The sequence below is a fragment of the Haliotis cracherodii genome, unplaced genomic scaffold (genome assembly GCF_022045235.1).
Source record: "Haliotis cracherodii isolate W230 unplaced genomic scaffold, xgHalCrac1.p SCAF_33, whole genome shotgun sequence".
In the NCBI taxonomy this organism is placed as follows: Eukaryota; Metazoa; Mollusca; class Gastropoda; order Lepetellida; family Haliotidae; genus Haliotis; species Haliotis cracherodii.
This window is the reverse complement of record NW_027266290.1, coordinates 2,303,553-2,321,235: the sequence shown is the minus strand read 5'-3', so window position 1 is coordinate 2,321,235 and position 17,683 is coordinate 2,303,553. Positions and strand designations below refer to the sequence as shown.

Sequence of the window (17,683 nt, the reverse complement as noted above, 5' to 3'; positions counted from 1 at the left end):
TTATTTCTCAAAGTCGATTCTCCTGAGCTCTCTATTCTCTCTCATGACCAATTGAAGCACTTCAGCGATGTCACTGCGTTTGATTTCATGCAGAGCATATAACAATTGGGTTGACAGTTGATCGTGACTCTTTTGACTGCTGTTTTTCCACTTACAGAGAAGCTGAAATCGAGGGTCAGAGCTGGTGTGTTCCGCCTTCTCGGATATGTCGCGTACACTGTCATTCGACAACCCCAGTTCTATACCAACTTTCATCCATGTTGACCAAGGCAGGGATTCAGACAAAGCTGACAGGCTCTTCTCTGCCAAAACAGGGATTCCTGTAAACAGAATATGTTAAAGAATAATAGGTAATTGGTTTTATAGGTATTACACAAACTAAATTTTCCAAAACTTTATACGACTTTTAATTCATTAACTGGGACAAGTGCAAAAAAGTAGGGGATAATTTGCTTTGAGGTGAAGTTATAGGACAATACACCAATATCTGACAATGGCAAGACCATTGAAGAAATCAAGCTTCCAAACACTGCCATACCTAGCATTGTCACTCAGACTCTGTTGTGAGTAGACGCTTGTTTTCTTGGAACCAAACGCTCTGAGACACTTAATAAAACTCATTTGATCATAAAGGAAGCAACAGCATTGATCATGCGACGTTTGCCAAGTGCTGAACATTTACTTAAAATCGACATGTAGCAGTTTGGGCACACGTTTAAATATTGTTGCCTAAACGCTGCGTGTTCTCAATTTGTCATCAGCAGATTGTGGGCCCGATAGCTGCAAACACATAACGCCGATGATCGACGCCACTCTGAACGCCCAAGGGCAACAACTCCGGCCCAGGACAGATAAGTCAGAACGATGGCTTTTAGAAATCGGTTGCAAACTGCCACTCAGATAAGGGGCCGATTACAACAGGCAACTGGTATAAGAGTACATGCACAGTCTGCACAGATTAAATTTGCGTGCACGACGTCCACGTGTCATCCCAGAACATGTTGCACGTCGTTTCAACCAGAGGTATCTGTGGTGTAGGTAACGATACTCGACGTTAGCGCTAATGTCATGTTTTCTGACGAATCGAGGTTCACTCTCGACTTCCATTAACGAAGGAATTGAGTTTGGAGACATCCTGTTGAGCGTTTTATGGACGTTAACGTCGTACAACATGATCGTGTTGGGGGTGGGTCCATAATAGTATTGGGTGGTATCACAATGAATGGCTAAACTGCGCTCCATATTGTCCATGAAAGAGTCACAGGTCAATACTATTGTGACATCATCATTGCACCACTCGTGGTGCCATTTGCACAGCATGCATGGCAACGTTTCATCTTTCAAGATGATAATCAACGTGCTTATCGTGCCAGTATTGTGACCAAATTCCTCCAAAAGCAAAATATGTCATGCCATGGCCAGCACTCAGTCCTGACCTTTCGCCCTTTGGACACGTCTGGGACGTCATTGGCAGACGTGTACGTCAACGTCAACGTCAAAATTCAGCCACTATTCTCAATAAACTCGGCGTTGCTCTAACTGATGAGTGGAACAACAAGCTGGGACATTCGTCGAATTCTATGTGGTTATGCTCGATATCAGATATTTACTCGTTGGCTGCAAATTTCGAATTTGACTCAGTACCTCTTTAACGACCTAGTGCGCCGCCATATCATTTCAATTTGCCAATACCATATACATCAAAAGATCTGATGATTCCCTCCTGTTTTGCATAGTATACATATGATCAAATCATAATCATGCAGGTGTGTGATTGTTTATTACTAAACACTGCACACTGCAATATTCCACCAGCTGTATGGCCATGGCCTGTACATAATCGTGTCTGGACCAGAATACACACACACGCATGCACACACATACGCACACCCAAAGTTTAAAGTTTTATTTTTTAATGACGACCATCCTGGATATAATAGAACCTCAGTCCTTTGATAAATGAACCGTATACTTGAACATACCTGAAACCTTGAGCTCTTTCTTTGGAATTCGCTTTGGTAGAGGATCTGTTTTCAACATATCCAGAGAGAAGTATGCATAGTGTGTGTCGTTGGGCAACCTGTACCTCACAATGCTTATTGATCCAGAGTCTTTGGAAACGACTGGTATCTTCACCTTATTCGTCCGAACTATTGGGTTGAATTTCAGACAGTTTGCCTTTATGTCTTTGTTTAAAGATTTCAAATTTCCTGTAATGGAAACGTTGATCTTCGTTTTTGTTTTCATTTCAAATTCTTTGGATCTAGTCCTCTTAATCTCCACCATGTCATCATTCTGCAAATGCATTTCTTTAACACTGTCTATTTTGTATACATCCATACAGTCGAACATTAGATTGTGCATCTTGAGTGCCCGGTCAAAGAAGTGGAAAGTGAGGATGCTGCAGATACTCATTTGCCCAGTCACAAAGTCAGCTTCAGTTTGGATAGATGATTTCTTCGCACCTTTTTCAACTAAAGTGCTACCATATCTGTAAGAGAGTAACTTTTACATTACACTATTCACGGTGAAACAGAAAAAAAACAAATTCTATATAAAGCATGATTATATATAATATATACTACTCAAAAAAAGTTAAGGGTCAAATAATTTATTGTCTGTAAAATTTCAGATTTCATATGCTGGTGTAAATAAAAGAGACAGTAACAGTTGCAAATCACTGCTGTACAAAAGCGGCAAAATCATTCAACAGTGGCGACATCGGTACAAACGGCCCACCACTTGTGAATATCGGGGTTAAGAACACACGTCACACAGAGTAATGCCATGTCAGTGACGAGTAAAACCGAACCTTGCGCCTAAGCATGCAACACATCGTTGTTGCATACTGTCAATTAAGCATTGAAAGAACTTTTGGGGGATAGCCTGCCACTCTGCTTGAAGGAATTGTTTAAGTTCTTGCAGATTTTCAGATTGACGTTGATTGTTTGTCACACGTCTACCCAACTCGTCCCAGGCGTGTTCAATCGGTGCCAAATCTGGTGAATACGCTGGCCAATCCATTCGTTGCACACCGTTTTGTGCCAAGAAATCAGCTACCACCCGAGCATGATGAGGTCTTCCATTGTCGTCCTGCAAAATGGCGCCACGACCAATTTGACGAAGTGCAGGATGAACAAGGGGTTAAATAATCTCGTCCCTATTCCGGATTCCTGTCAGATTACCCTGAACGACGTAGAGATGTGTCCGATGGTGAACAGAAATTCCAGCCCACACCATCACTGAGCCTCCACCATATATGTGACGTTGTCTGACGTTGACGTAGGCAAACCGTTCCCCAGGACGACGATAGACACGAATCCTGGCATCGTTGAACTGCAGTGCAAACCGGGATTCGTCTGTGAAGAGCACTCTCAGCCATTCAGGACGTGTCCAGCGTCTGTGACGTCTACACCAGTCTGCACGTGCTCTACAATGATGTTGCAGAAGAGGTGGCCGAACTGCTTGGCGCCGTGACCGGATGTTGTTGGCCCGTAGTCGGTTACGGAATGTCTGGTCAGACACTCGGGTTCCTGTTGCAAGGCGCAGTTCATCTCTAAGACGTCTTGCTGTGACGGTTTGTTGACGAAATGACAGGTTTATGACATACCGGTCTTCACGTTGTGAAGTTGACCTGGGTCTTACAGGACGAGGGCGATTCTAGATGGAATTGGTCACTTGAAATCTCTGCCACAGTCTACCAATCACACTTTGGCTTCAACCGATTCTCTGGGCAACATTTCTCTGACTCAGACCGTCCTGAAGCCATGCACTGGCTCTTCCACGATCAACAAGGCTTAGCTGACGTCGAGGCATGTTCAACATTCAAGTTGGATGAAACATGTGACTCGTACAGAATCGTTCGCGGAATTTAAGCAAAAAACGGCACACATGATGTACGTGCATTTCATTAATGATGAGGCAAGGATGAGTAATTGTTGTGTTCGATCTTCAATTCGCATATCTTCAATTCCTTTCAAAACATTTCTCAAAATACAACCAACTGGGTGTACACAATGATTTACATTTTCATACTCTCGAAATGGTGTGACCCCTAATTTCTTTTGAGTAGTATATATAGCTTGATATATGATAAGTGTGATAAGGGTATTCATTGATTTTTTACATGAATGAAAGATTATAATAACAAGCCTGAATCCAATATCTTCATTTAGACGAGTGGTTAATGGAAGATGGGTATTCCACACCAATGAACTTATCTTGAACTCCCCCTTCCGATGTTTCATTATCATACGTTTGTGTCTATCCTTTTTGTGGTATCTAGATGATATATATGACTCTTATTAGGGCATAGGCAGTAGGGATGATTATAAAAAGCGACAGAACCCTTTCCATACTCATAAGAGTCTTATCGACTGTACGATTCCAACTTTATGATGAGCGTGTGTTAAAGATTCACTATCCAATAGTGATGATACCATGTGCTCGCTCAACGGTGAGCGTATCCTGCGTGGCACCCACCACAAACACATGCAAACGCAAGTCAATTGTTCACCTAAAAACACGGGAACATATGGTACAAAAAAAATAGGGAATTGAATCGAACATAATTTTTGTCACTGACGCGTCAAATTTGGACATGTCCTCTTCATGTCTACCATACACTTTTTTGAAAGCTTTACTGAGGCCTTGAATGTTGTAACCTTCATCAAACAAATTCTGAACAAGAGTCGTATAATGCGCTTTGAAATCTTGGTAGAAAGACAATGCTCGGTTGTACCTCAAATGTTGATAAATGCAAACTCCTAAGAATGGAGCTGCTGGAATATTTCTCAACATAAAGGGAAAGTTGAAGCCAAGCTTCATACAGACTTGTGGAGGGTGTTTTGCCTCTCTGAATCTGTATGCATAGAATAATAAGTACAAGTAATAATAAGGAATTTCTTCTAAACAAAGTCAATTGTACGATTCCGACTTTATCATGGACATCTGTTTACGAATTACTGGGCATGACGAGCCAAGGCTAAACACACTCAATTACCCCCATCGCACGTACCTGAAAATATAACATATATCATCACCACATGTCAACTCGTCTACATACATGTCAACTCGTCTAAGCACTTAAATAAAAGCGACAACATTATTTCCTTAATCTTTAGAAATCTTGGCTAAAAGCAGTTTCCAACTATATTCTTCATTAATGATAGGGCACAATCGGAAATATTTTAGATGATCTTTTTGAAGCACGAAACAGGTCATTTGAGAAAAAAAAGATTTCTCATTGTAGTAAAATTGTAAGTGATATTAGTATGACTGTAGATGTTATGACCGCAAACTAACTTAAAGGACGAATACGGTGAGACTAGGAATACTGCGTTTGATTCTGCTAATGGAGATTAGAGCGTGTCTGCCTCACTCCCATTGCACCGCCTGGCCCCAATTGGATTAATTTTTTGGTAGTTGAGGAGGAACTTCTCTAACTTGTTTATTCAGAATTATTGTGCTGTATGATTTTACATGGGCCTATTTAAAAACAGCTCTTGTACACAGATTTTAGAAAATACGTAGGCATGCAATTAAGAAAGGTAGGTTAGCGATGCTTTCGTAACCATTTATGTTTAGAAATAATATGTGACGATCATGTAAATTGGTCCTAAAAATCAGCAATAACAAAATGTTAGAAAATGTCACGAAATCCTAAACTGTCGTGTTTTAACAGCATATCGAGTAATGGTTTCACCAAGCAATGTCATACAGCCTATGATTAAAGAATAAAGATCTTTCATGACATCTCAGGATGACATTGGCTCCACGTTCATTTCAACGTCGCGAGACACAACCACTCCTTTCAAGGAAGTGCAAAGAGAATTGGGACTCATCTGAAAACATGACATGTGCCCAGCCACGATGACCCCAGTTTCAAACTTCTGCGCACCCTTGACGTCCGTTGGCAATATGATGATTTGTAAGGGACGGCACAACACGTGGCAGTCGAGCATGGAGAAGAGCTGCATGTTGAGGATTACTAATCGTCTGACCCGTAACTCCAGAAGCCTGATGAAAGTTTGCACAATTTCCCTGTACTCTTGTGGTTGATCTGGGACGTGCACGGGATCGATCGTTAACATTCTGGTTTTGTTGGTATCTGTTCCATAGTCTGCTAATCACAGACTCAAACATTGAACGAACTGGCCTCTGCACACTGACTTCTGCCAGTTTCCATCATGCCAATAGCAGGTAGTCGATCTGAGTGTTGCTGACGCCGCATCGCTAGTGCACACACAAACACTCAATGAAATCAAATAAATCACAATTCTATGATAAGCAGAAGCAATAAGATTGACAAAAATAATGGTCCACATTGATTAATCGACCTTCCTTAAAATTGTCAAAACCAGGAATGACACCCAAAGACGTGTCTGGCGCTACTACATAGGATATTTTTTTGTGTTACGTTTTACGGACATGAACGAAGATGTTTGTCATCAATACTGATCTTTGTTCTAACATACACATGCACAAAAGTTAAGTGAGTGAGTGAGTTGGGTTTAACGCCGCTTTTAACAGCATTCCAGTCATATCGCGGTGTGTCAGCTTAATGTGGGAGGAAAGCTCCAAGTGATGCAGGTCTCAGACGTTTACCACTTCAGTGAAACCCACGAGCACGGTGCCGACAAACCTAGAAACATAACCGGGGCGAACCGAGATTCGAACCCACAATCATAGGTTTCTGGCGTGCCAAGGGACGCAACTCTGCACAGCGAATCGCGGCGCCTTAGACGAGTGGGCCGTGCCCCCCACAAAAGTAAAGCGCCACCCACCATATTTGTGAGCTGTTACTTTTGTCACTTTATGATGACTATTATAACGAGATGTACGTTTGTTATAAGCTGTATATGTAAACCTCATGTGATGCAAAAGTTGTCCCAAAGCAAGTTTACCTTGTGTTCCAAAAGAATATAAGCAGAAAGGAATTTTACCGAAGACCAGAAATTGATGGATTAGAAAACATTGAAAAACATTTTTTGTCATGTAACTGTCATGATATCAACAGACCATATCAGGTGTCACATAGACATAGGGAGTGCAGAGTCTATTGCAAGACAGAAACGTCAGTAACGTGTGTATGATCCACGGACATTGACCACAGCGAAAACCCTACACCACATACTCATTACAAGTCGTTGAATGCTTCTCTGATGCAAACGGATCCATTCTTAGTGAAGTGCCGCTTAAAGTCCAGCGAGATTTTGAACTGGGGGATCACAATGTCTGATTTTCCGGCCAAGAATGTCCCACACATGCTCAATCGGATTAAGATCCGGACTACAGGCCGGCCAAGGAAGAGTGGCAATAACTTCTTGCCGCAAATAGGCCAAAACTGCCTGAGATCTGTGTGGTCTCGCATTGTCGTCCATGTAAACAGGTCTTGTCTGAAGAGGATGGTTGTCAAAATGAAGGACTACCACTGGACAAAGAACTGCATCTTGGTATTGTTGGCCATTCAGGTTTCCGCGAATTGTCAAAAGCAGAAGTTCCAGCCAAAGGAAACACAACCCCATATCATGACAGACCCCCCGCCACATGCTAAGGTCTCCTGGATGTTCCTTGGTGTAAAACGAGTATTGCGTTGCCTCCAAACACATTTTCGACCATCAACAGTTCGTAGCAGCATTTGACACTTGCCAGACCAATGGATCCTTCTCCAGTTGGCCAAGTTCCATCGACTACGGGCACGACACCATATCAGACGAATGCCTCTCAGTCAGTTGAGGACGTTTTACTGGTCTTCTGGCGTTATAACCAGCCGCTCTGAGGCGATTCCTTACGGCCATCGTCGAGAGTCTCTGATGGGTAATCCACTGCAGTCTTAAATCTGTTGAAGTGGCAAATGCATTTCGTCTTACTATCCTGAAAAAACGTCTACCCTCTCTATAAGAGGTCTTTCTTGGTCTACCAGGCCTATGCCTGTCATTGACATCATTGGTTTGACCATGTTTGACAATCAAACGAGTGATAACACTGTGATGACGACCCATTTGTCTTGCAATGGCCCTGCATGACATGCCAGCATTTTTCATGCCTATCACTTGCCATCTTTCAGCGTTCGTTAACGTTCTCCTCACCATGGCTGATTTTCAACCTCTATTGGAAGGGGAATCTCACACAGGAGCAAAATGCAACCACGTGTCTGAAACTTGAATTTCACTATTTATAGGGTAGGGGAACTGCAGCAACACGTAAATCACGCTTTCCTTGTGGCATCTGGACAAATTTGGGTTCATGAAACTATGGAAGCCTAATTCAGTCATACATCATTATATTTCGTATTTCTGAGTCCCACACGTGAAATCAAGAGACTATGAATATGGTGGCTCTTAACTTTTGTGCATGTGTATACTTGGTATTAACATTTGTTACACACCTGTGGGTGAGAAACCCATTTGAGATAACTGGCACAAACATTTGTGTGAGATCGAATTCCAGGCCTGTGATTGACTACTCTGTGGTGATGACCTGAGGTCAGATTATGACGGTCCACTTTCCTGATTGGAATTCATTGATAAGTTGCTCGTGCTTCATTCGAATGTTCACCTACGTCTGTGTTGAACGTTATGAATTTTTAGAGTGTAAACCCCATGATGCAACATAGACATATATGTCCCTCCGGCTCTTCAACCCTCACTTCGAAGTCAAATAAAATTCAAAATAAACTACACACACCAATACACTTCACTTTTTAGAATTCTGTGGGAAATTCCCTCTTCTGTGTTATCATTCACTGTCAATTCAGGCCAAGAAAAATTACTGAAACTGACCTATGAAAAATTCAATACATTGTAAATCTCGCCATTTTGACACATTACTTAATCACGATTCACGGCGTTATTTACTCTGTGTTTAAAAAAATCTTTATATCAGATATTTACTCGACGAATTGAATTTCAAAAATAGCATATTTGTCATTTAATCACTAATGATAATTTTGAAACGTCGCCTAGAATTGTTTAGAATGTTTTGGAAAATACGCAAACACCATCGCCGAAGTGTACGTTCCGCCGAGTTGGATAGTGTTTTCAAAATCACGTTTCAGGTGCCAATTTTTTTTAGAGTCCAGTATTAGATCACGTAAATTTCAAACTCAGCCGCGACACATGCGTCCCTGAATTTCACACACATTTTAGAATCAAATGAGAAATACAAATTATCTAAATGAAATCATACGAAATATATTAGGTTTGGAGACGAACACTATGCTCTGAAAACTGTACTTGTTGAAATGTAAACAATGTAAAATTCAGATTTCACCGCATAAAACTCCACTGATGTGATAGCAGTGTCTTCATCTGCTCCAAGCTAAAAATAGGCCCAGGTCAAAGGTTACGATCTCGTGAAACCTAATTACCAATAAGCCCTTCTTCATCATGGCCTCGTGCTAATCACCCGTAAGTATCTCGCTGGAGATTTTTTTTTGTGAGTATATAAAGGTAAATATGAGTAGTACACCATCCTATATCCCCAAACAACCTTCCAAAGTTTCAAGGGATCATGACAAACCTCCTGAAAGTGGAGCAGTCAGTCAAGTGTCGTTAAATCTGACCAGTACGAGCCACGACGACGACCACGTGGGTCCACTAACCGGGGTACCTCGCAGGGTGGTAGTAGTACAAGCAAGAAAGATCACTTACCTAAAGGTTATAAAATCCCAAGAAAAAGGAGAATTAAGCATAAGATTGAACATGATATCTCAGACTGGTCTAGCTCGAGCAAGTTAAGTTCGAGTGACGGTTCAACTGATAGTGACGAGTGCGATGTTGTCGGTAGTTACCATCCTCCCAGCATGTTTTCAGCGCCGGATGTGGATGACTATATTGAACCCTCACAAAAAGAGGTCAATTTTCCAACGTTCATGTCAATAAACTAGATAATCCACAGCCCGAAAATGGTCGTGCTACTGTAGCCGGTTCAGCTGAACCAGTAGATGAATATGTCCCATTTTCGATCACAAAGGCAGAATCTGATTCTTGGTCCTTGATTAGCCATCTGTCTAATCATCTCAAAATTTCTCCACCTTCATAAAATATAATGTGTTGAAAGAAATCATTCTTGATGATCATCCCGTACATGATGACCAATGTTTAACTGCTCCCCAATTGGATGGGTATTTAGATGATCTTTTTGAAGCATGGAACAGGTCATTTGAAAAAAAATATTCTCATTGCAGTTTATTCAAAAGAGAATGTTAAATGTCATGGGTCCTTTGTCCCATTTATGGAGAAATATTGAAAACATCAGATGCAGGGATGAAGGGAGGCTTCACCTGATTAAGACATTTATGAACTTCTTGACATTGTAGAGAAGTCAGTCTGCCTTGTGGGACAAGCCAACTTGTCAATCATTTTCCACAGGCGGCTTTCAATTGTATCCAAACTGGTTAAGGATCCACAGAAAGTACAAAAGTTGCGTTACAAATATGAGGGTACCTTTGCCGATGCTAAAGGGAGGCTCTTCTGAGACCCCTTTTACAACACGCTACTCGCCGAGGTGAAGCGTAAGCAAAAGGCCAGAGATATTTTTTGGTGGGCGGCATTCGGCTCACAAGAAAAAGATGAATTTCTTCTTTCTTGCAGCAGCCCTTGCATGGTGAGCCTGGTGCGGTCGGGTAGCCTAGTGGTTAGAGCATTGGCACGCCACGCTGGAGACCCTGGTTCGATTCCCGACATGGGTACAATGTGTGAAGCCCATTGCTGGTGTCCCCTGCCGTGATATTGCTGGAATATTGCTAAAAGCGGCGTAAAACCATACTCACTCACTCACTCACTTACTCACTCACTCATTCATTCATTCATGGTGAGCCCTCAGGTAAGCCCAGTTCGTCTCGGGGCGGATTCAGAGTTCAGGCATCCTTCAATCCCAGGAGGGGAGGGAAAGACTCTGGTGGCAAAAGAGGAAGATCATCAGGACCATATAGCTTTGAATCACTCTTTCAACAAATACTGATGTCATGAAGCTTGGCATAAGTGCAAGTCCCATGAATCTGAATGGCCAAAATCCAGAACATCCAGGCGGTATGTTACCAGAAATAGAAGATCTAAGATAAGAAAACATTCCTCTCCCACAACATATTTTTAGGGGGCAGGATAACACATTTCTACACCAGTTTGGCAAAAATGACTCAAGACCCATGGATTCTTCAGACCGTTCAGGGCTTTCATATAGAATTCATTCACCATTAACTCTTTCTCAGGTGAACCAGGTTGTTCTGGACAAGGAGATTGGGAACATGATGATGAAAGGGGCGATAGAAGAGATTCTTCCTGCTGTGAATCTGGAGGGTTCTCAATCTCAGTCCCATGTTCATAGTTCCCAAGGAGGATGGGGGTCAGAGACCAATACTCAATGTGAAAAAGCTGAATGCTTTCATTCCATACAATCATTTCAAAATTGAAAGCCTTTCATTGAAGGATGTCATTCAGGAAAACGATTATAGGTGCATACTGGATGCATACTTCAGCGTCCCATTTGCCAGGCACCAGAGGAAATTCCTCCCCTTTCAATGCCTATTTGGTCATTTGGTCTAGCACAAGCTACATGGACGTTTATCAAATTGCTGAAACCTGTGGTGAGCATTGCATATACCTAGACGATATAATTCTCTTTGCCCGCAGTCCAGAGAGTCTAGTCCGTTGCCGAGAGAGTCTCATGTATCTTTTGGAGAACCTAGGTTTCGTTATCAATAAAGAGAAATCAGTTTTGCTCCGAGTCAGAAACTCAACTTTCTGAGTTCTGATAGATTCTCAGTGTCTCATCCTAACACTTCCCAAGAAGACAGTTAGTTCGCTCGTTAGATACGTTTGGAAACAACTCGTTGTAAGATAAAGGTATCTGACAGACACTCGTGTAGTAATCTCTATTTATCATCTAAAACTGGCTCTCACAGGAGATATCGTTTGTGTCAGATCAAGTGATATCTACATTGTAGATATCGCTGCAATGAAATTGCATCACAATGCTTTGCAGACCAGTGTGACGTCATTGGTTACCATGATGTCACAATCAAATGACATCCCGAATGGCTTTACTACTGAAGCTGTTAGTAGTTTTTACACTTAAGTCACTGCTTATTACTGTCTACAAACTGAAAAAAGTTGTAAGAACGATGTTGGGTGACAAATACAATCTCACTCTCGTGTCTAAGGCGCTCCGATTCGCTGTGCTGAGTTGCGTCCCTTGGGCATGCCAGAAATCTATTATTGTGGGTTTGAATCCCTGGTCCCCCCGATTATGTCTCTAGGTTTGTCAGAACCATTACCCGTTCTCACGGGTTTCACCAAAGTGGTAAACTTCAGAGACCTGCATCACTTCGGGCTTTCCTCTCACATTAAGCTGACACGCCGTGGTATAACTGAAATACTGTTGAAAGCAGTGTAAAACCCAACTCACTCACTCACTGTGTCCGGACCACACCTGTCATACTTCTTTCACAAACTTGTGTTGAATAAAACTGAGAGGTCTTAATGAAGAATCCCTCATGGACAGCAATGTATAAGGAGGTTCTCAGGGACCTATGTTACACTCTAATACACTTCTAATATAGTTGTGGATGCTTCGTACAGGCTACAGTAAGGTGCCAACACTGTATACAAGGTCTTACATCAAGGATGAAGGTTAATTTAAGAAAGAACTGAAAGGCTAGGAGTCAGGCATTGCCAAGTGGATCCACGTGATGATAGGATGCACCTCAGAGACAATGTGCCTCTTTTTGCAAGCATGCAGACCAGCTGCATTACATACACTCTTAAAAAAAAAAGAAACGAGCTAGTTTGTAGTTCATTGAACCTGACTACACAAAAAAATCCGGAATCTAGATTGGATATATGTTTTTGGGAAATGTTTTCACAAATGGTGCGTCAAAACTTAGGCATTGGCGATTTTCCAATGTCTTAAACGGCAGTATTACCACACTTGTTCCAAAATGTCATGGAGGAAAACAGTAAAGCAAAATGCAGTGCAAGTTAGGGCATTCGTAACTCGTGGAAATGGCTATAAAAAGGCAAGCATAAGCCAATAATTTGTCATTCAATTGTCAAATTTTTTCAAATTCGAAAATGCCGAAACTCAGCGCTGCCGATCGGAACATCGCCATAGGACGTATCCAAAGAGGGTAATCACAGTCTTCTGGTGCACGCCACTTCAACGTCCACCACAGCACCATTTGCCACCTTTGGAACCGATACACACAGTTCAATTCCACTGCAGACCGTCTCAGAACCAGCTGAGTTACAACCCTTGCACAGGATCGCTACATTCGACTGTTCCATCTACGTCATCACAATGCCACAACTTCTGAGATTGAAGGACGCATCTCTGTTTCGAGTAGGATATTGGACCAGACTGTCAGAAACCATCTACGTGAGGCTGGCATCCGACCCAGAAGACGAGTTATCATCCCTGTTTTGCAACAGATCCATCGACAGCGACGCTTGCGTTGGTGCCATACCATGGCCGTGGAATTTGAGAAACTGGTGACGAGTGTGGTTTAGCGATGAATCACAAGATGCAAGATGGAACACAACGTGTTTATCATCGTCGAAATGAGCGTTTTGCCACACATTGTGTACGTGAGTTCGACAATTTTGGTGTCGTGTGGCGGGCCTCATCCTACTCCACTAGATCTGACTTGGTTGTGGTTCAAGGAAATTTGACAGCACATCACTACATGAATCAAATTCTTCAACCTCACCTTCTTCCAAGTATTGAGCGCCAGAGGGAGCTGTTTCAACAGGACAACGCTCTACCCCTCAGTTCGTGTCACGGTAGGCTACCTTCATAATGCCAACTTCAACGTTTTACCCTGGCCGTCAAAATCTCCAGATCTCAACCAAATCGAGCACCTCTGAGATGAACTTGATCGACGAGTGCATTAACATCAGAACATGCCGCAGACACTCCCACAACTGGCCAATGCATTACAAGCAGAATGGCGCAGAATTCCACAGGACAGAATTCGTACACTAACCCAGTCAGTGCCTTCGAGATGCAGAGCCGTGATTGCCTGCCTGAGTTCAGCGCAACCTTGTGGCCTTATGTGACATGACAATGAACAGTTTTCAGTGCCTTTGTACAACGACAACATGTGACTATCTAGCTCCCAAATTTCATATTTGTATCTATGATATTAAATTATATATATCGCCTTCATTAGGTACAATAAATTTGCTAAAAATCTACCTGTTCGTTTCTTTTTTTAAAGTGTATATCACTTACGTTTTTACATAGCAGTGCAGGTAGTGTATACTTTTGAACACAGGGCAGAACCAAAGTAAGGGAGACAACCCCTGTTGTGGATGAAGTATTCTGGTAGTGGTGGTGGCGGGGTTTGGGTAGGCACTATCCACATCGCTGGCAAAATCCACAATGGTAGCGCTAATGTGCTCGTTACCTGCTTCACAGCAGTGTCCCATTTACCTAGCCTGCAGCCCTTCAGCAAGTAGAAGCAATGACATAGTGTTAACTCTTGTCTGCTCAGGGTCCACCCAACTGGTGGGTTATTGCCAAGACAAACTACACAAACATCAAGGAAGTACTCTCCTTTTATAAATGGTGCCCGCCTCGTCCATCCACAACGTGACCTTTCCCCAAACAAAGGTTCCTTCTATTGTCCTTCTATTGCCCTTCTCTGTCATTCAGTAATGTCTACAGCACTTAAGGCACTTTAGAAATCTGTCAACAATACAAATTTAGTGCAATTCTGTCAATAACCATAATATATACTACTCAAAAGAAGTTAAGGATCACCCGATTCTTTCATATTGGTAATGTTAATCTGTCATGGCATGGGAGATTAACTATTGCAATATGGAAGAATCGGGTGATCCTTAACGTCTTTTGAGTAGTATATGTTAACATTGTTTTGTGTATGTGCCTTTAATACTCACCCACTGAATGAGGACACACCAATGCTGTAAGAATTATCTGCTTCTTTCATGGGGACAGCATGCATTACCGTGGCTCTGTTTCCATCTCTCTTCCAGTGGAGAAATATCACTTCTGAGTCATCTTCCATGCCATAAACGTCCAGAGGGATACGCATTTTCACTGCACAGTTCAGTTTTACATCAGGTTTTATGAAAAGGACATTTGTTAATCCCAATAGGCAACCAAACACTCCATGTTTGGCGTATTCCTGGTACCTCTCTTTGTCTAGCACAGTTGACTGAAATGTAAGTATGTGATAAGTATGTTATTTGATAGATATTGATAGCCTTAAAAGTAACTATTGCATAACACTTCTACAATCATATTGAAAGAAACCTGCCCTGAAAGTCCACATATTTTAACCTACAACTTATGTAAAAAACACGTTAAAATGTCTTCAAATAATTATGATGACGCCACGCTATTGTTGCAGTTGTGTGCAAGCCTGAACATTCACTGGGAATTCTGAACGTCCTTTTTTGCAAGTAAAACTGATGCAACTATAGGTCATAATGTAAAATTAGAGAGATAATCTGTTGATAGTGGAAGTTGAATCAAAAGTGTCATAATTTCTCCATTACCTATTATATTGTTTCTTGAGACTTTGTGTGTTTTATATATTTTGCTACACATACGTGATTTCGGACAAACACGACCTATGATCTTGTAACCTAATACGTAACAAACACATGCTTTTGTAGGCTGATGCATTTGGCTGGAGACAACATACTACTTGAACCTAGAACCTAAAGTGACACTATTTGAGGCAAATTAAGGCCTGCTTACCTTGAATTGAAAAACGACTTTTTTGTCAAGAGCTCCTTTTGGAAAGTCTACTGTAATGCGATTATCCACTTTAGAAACGAACTTCCGACCTTCAGGTCCTACACTCATGTACTGTACATGAGTTGTGCCTGGAATGTGCTCAGGGCCATCCTCCTCGATGATGGCACATAGAACCCCACTTCTCTTCACTGTTATGTGGACGGGACCATAGACCTAGGAGGTATTAAACTGGTTTATGCACGCATGTTTTCAAATATATTAGGGATTTCATTTCCTTCAAATTGCTGGGTGTGGCGTTAGGCGACAAACACCTACGTTTTTATGCAAAGTGTTACAGTGAGACACGGTAGAGCAGGACATACTTACCCATGTCACAAACACCTAATGACATAACTTCTTTCAGTGGCATTTAGAAGTTGGTGTGATGAAGTAAGACTAGTTCTATGGATGAACCATTTTTTTTTACAATTAGTGCGACGTTTCCGTGTAGATTCTAACACCTTTATCAAGCCAGTGATGGATAGTGCTAAACAACATAGGTACATATATAACTAATGTTATATTTGGGATAACACTTTCTCAGTAAAGTACAGATTCTAGTACTTTTTTGGGTTGAGTCCCGTCCGGGATTCAAACCACACCTGCCAGGGTGAGGCACCTAATCGCCAGCACACAAAGTCAGCGATCTAACCTACTCAGCCACCGAGGCTTCCACAAAAATGAAAGTCCGACAACTGGTAGTCTAGATCACGTACTTTGAGTACCCCCCTGACAAGTGTAAATTGGCACAGCTCCCATGGCCGAAAGCTATGAATACACAATGCCATTTAGAAAGTGGTCAAATGTAACTAATGTTATACTTGGGATAACACTTTCTCAGTAAAGTACAGATTCTAGTACTTTTTTGGGTTGATTCCCGTCCGGGATTCGAACCCATAACTGCCAGGGTGAGGCACCTCCCTGGCTTGATAAAGGTGTTAGAATCTACACCGAAACATCGCACTAATTGTAATAAAAGAGTTGTTCATCCATAGAACTCGTCTTACTTCACCTAATGACATCACTGTGATCCATTCATATAACACTTATTACTGTTTTGACATTTATGCCCGATGGAATCTGTTTCGGTAGATAATTGAGACAGATTATTCTCTGGCTGTTTACTGAGGAAGTCGAAATGCATAAACCTGTAAACAAGACCAGCACTCTGTAGAATCAACATGGCACCAATGCTTACGTACTGGAGATTCCATGGAGTGTTTCTGATATATCCCCTTAGCTCTCTGCAGAATGTAGAATGAATAATCTTTGTGCTCGCTGAGTCTGCCTGGTAGCTTCACTGGCATTGTCACATCAACAGAAATGTCTTCTGTGTCATCCTCGGCAAGGAACATGGGAGATATTTGCTTCTGGCGCCGGCTTAGTTGCATCTTCTTGTGAAAAAATATAACAGAGTTTTCCTTTCATAAATAGTGAATTTTCTATAGTTTCTATATATTAAGTATATCATGGAATTCTGTGAATTTGAAATTTTGGATGTAATAGTCCACGTTTTTACTAAGAAATACTGCAACACGTTAGACGGCACCGAGAAGCTATCAGAGATGACACCCCTTCATCCACAAAGATCGACAGTCTGACCCACCGCCAATTAGGAAAACCCGAGCTCTAGGAAAACGTTCTTAAACCACAGTGAACAAGCCTGCAAATCGTTAACCGGCACCAAGTATACTATGAGATTAGTAACCCACACTTGCAAGTACCCGGTAGACGGGGAGACAGGGACAGCACCCACCGTCAATCAGCAGAAGACAATGCAGTAATCAGAGCCTTAAATGGTTACCCGCAATCAGACTTATCTGTAATCAGTTACAAAGACTTCTTAAGAATTGTTGTACTATCTTGGAACATGAGAAAAATGCATCACACATTGAACCATGTCATAAATCTAAAC

General features: G+C 41.8%; 2 pseudogenes; one reads left to right on the top strand and one right to left on the bottom strand.

Annotated features, from left to right (window-relative positions):
• LOC139477354 (uncharacterized) overlaps positions 1 to 17,683 on the bottom strand; it is a 32,200-nt pseudogene continuing 14,517 nt past the window's right edge.
• On the top strand, positions 7,233 to 10,321 carry LOC139477311 (uncharacterized; annotated as a pseudogene).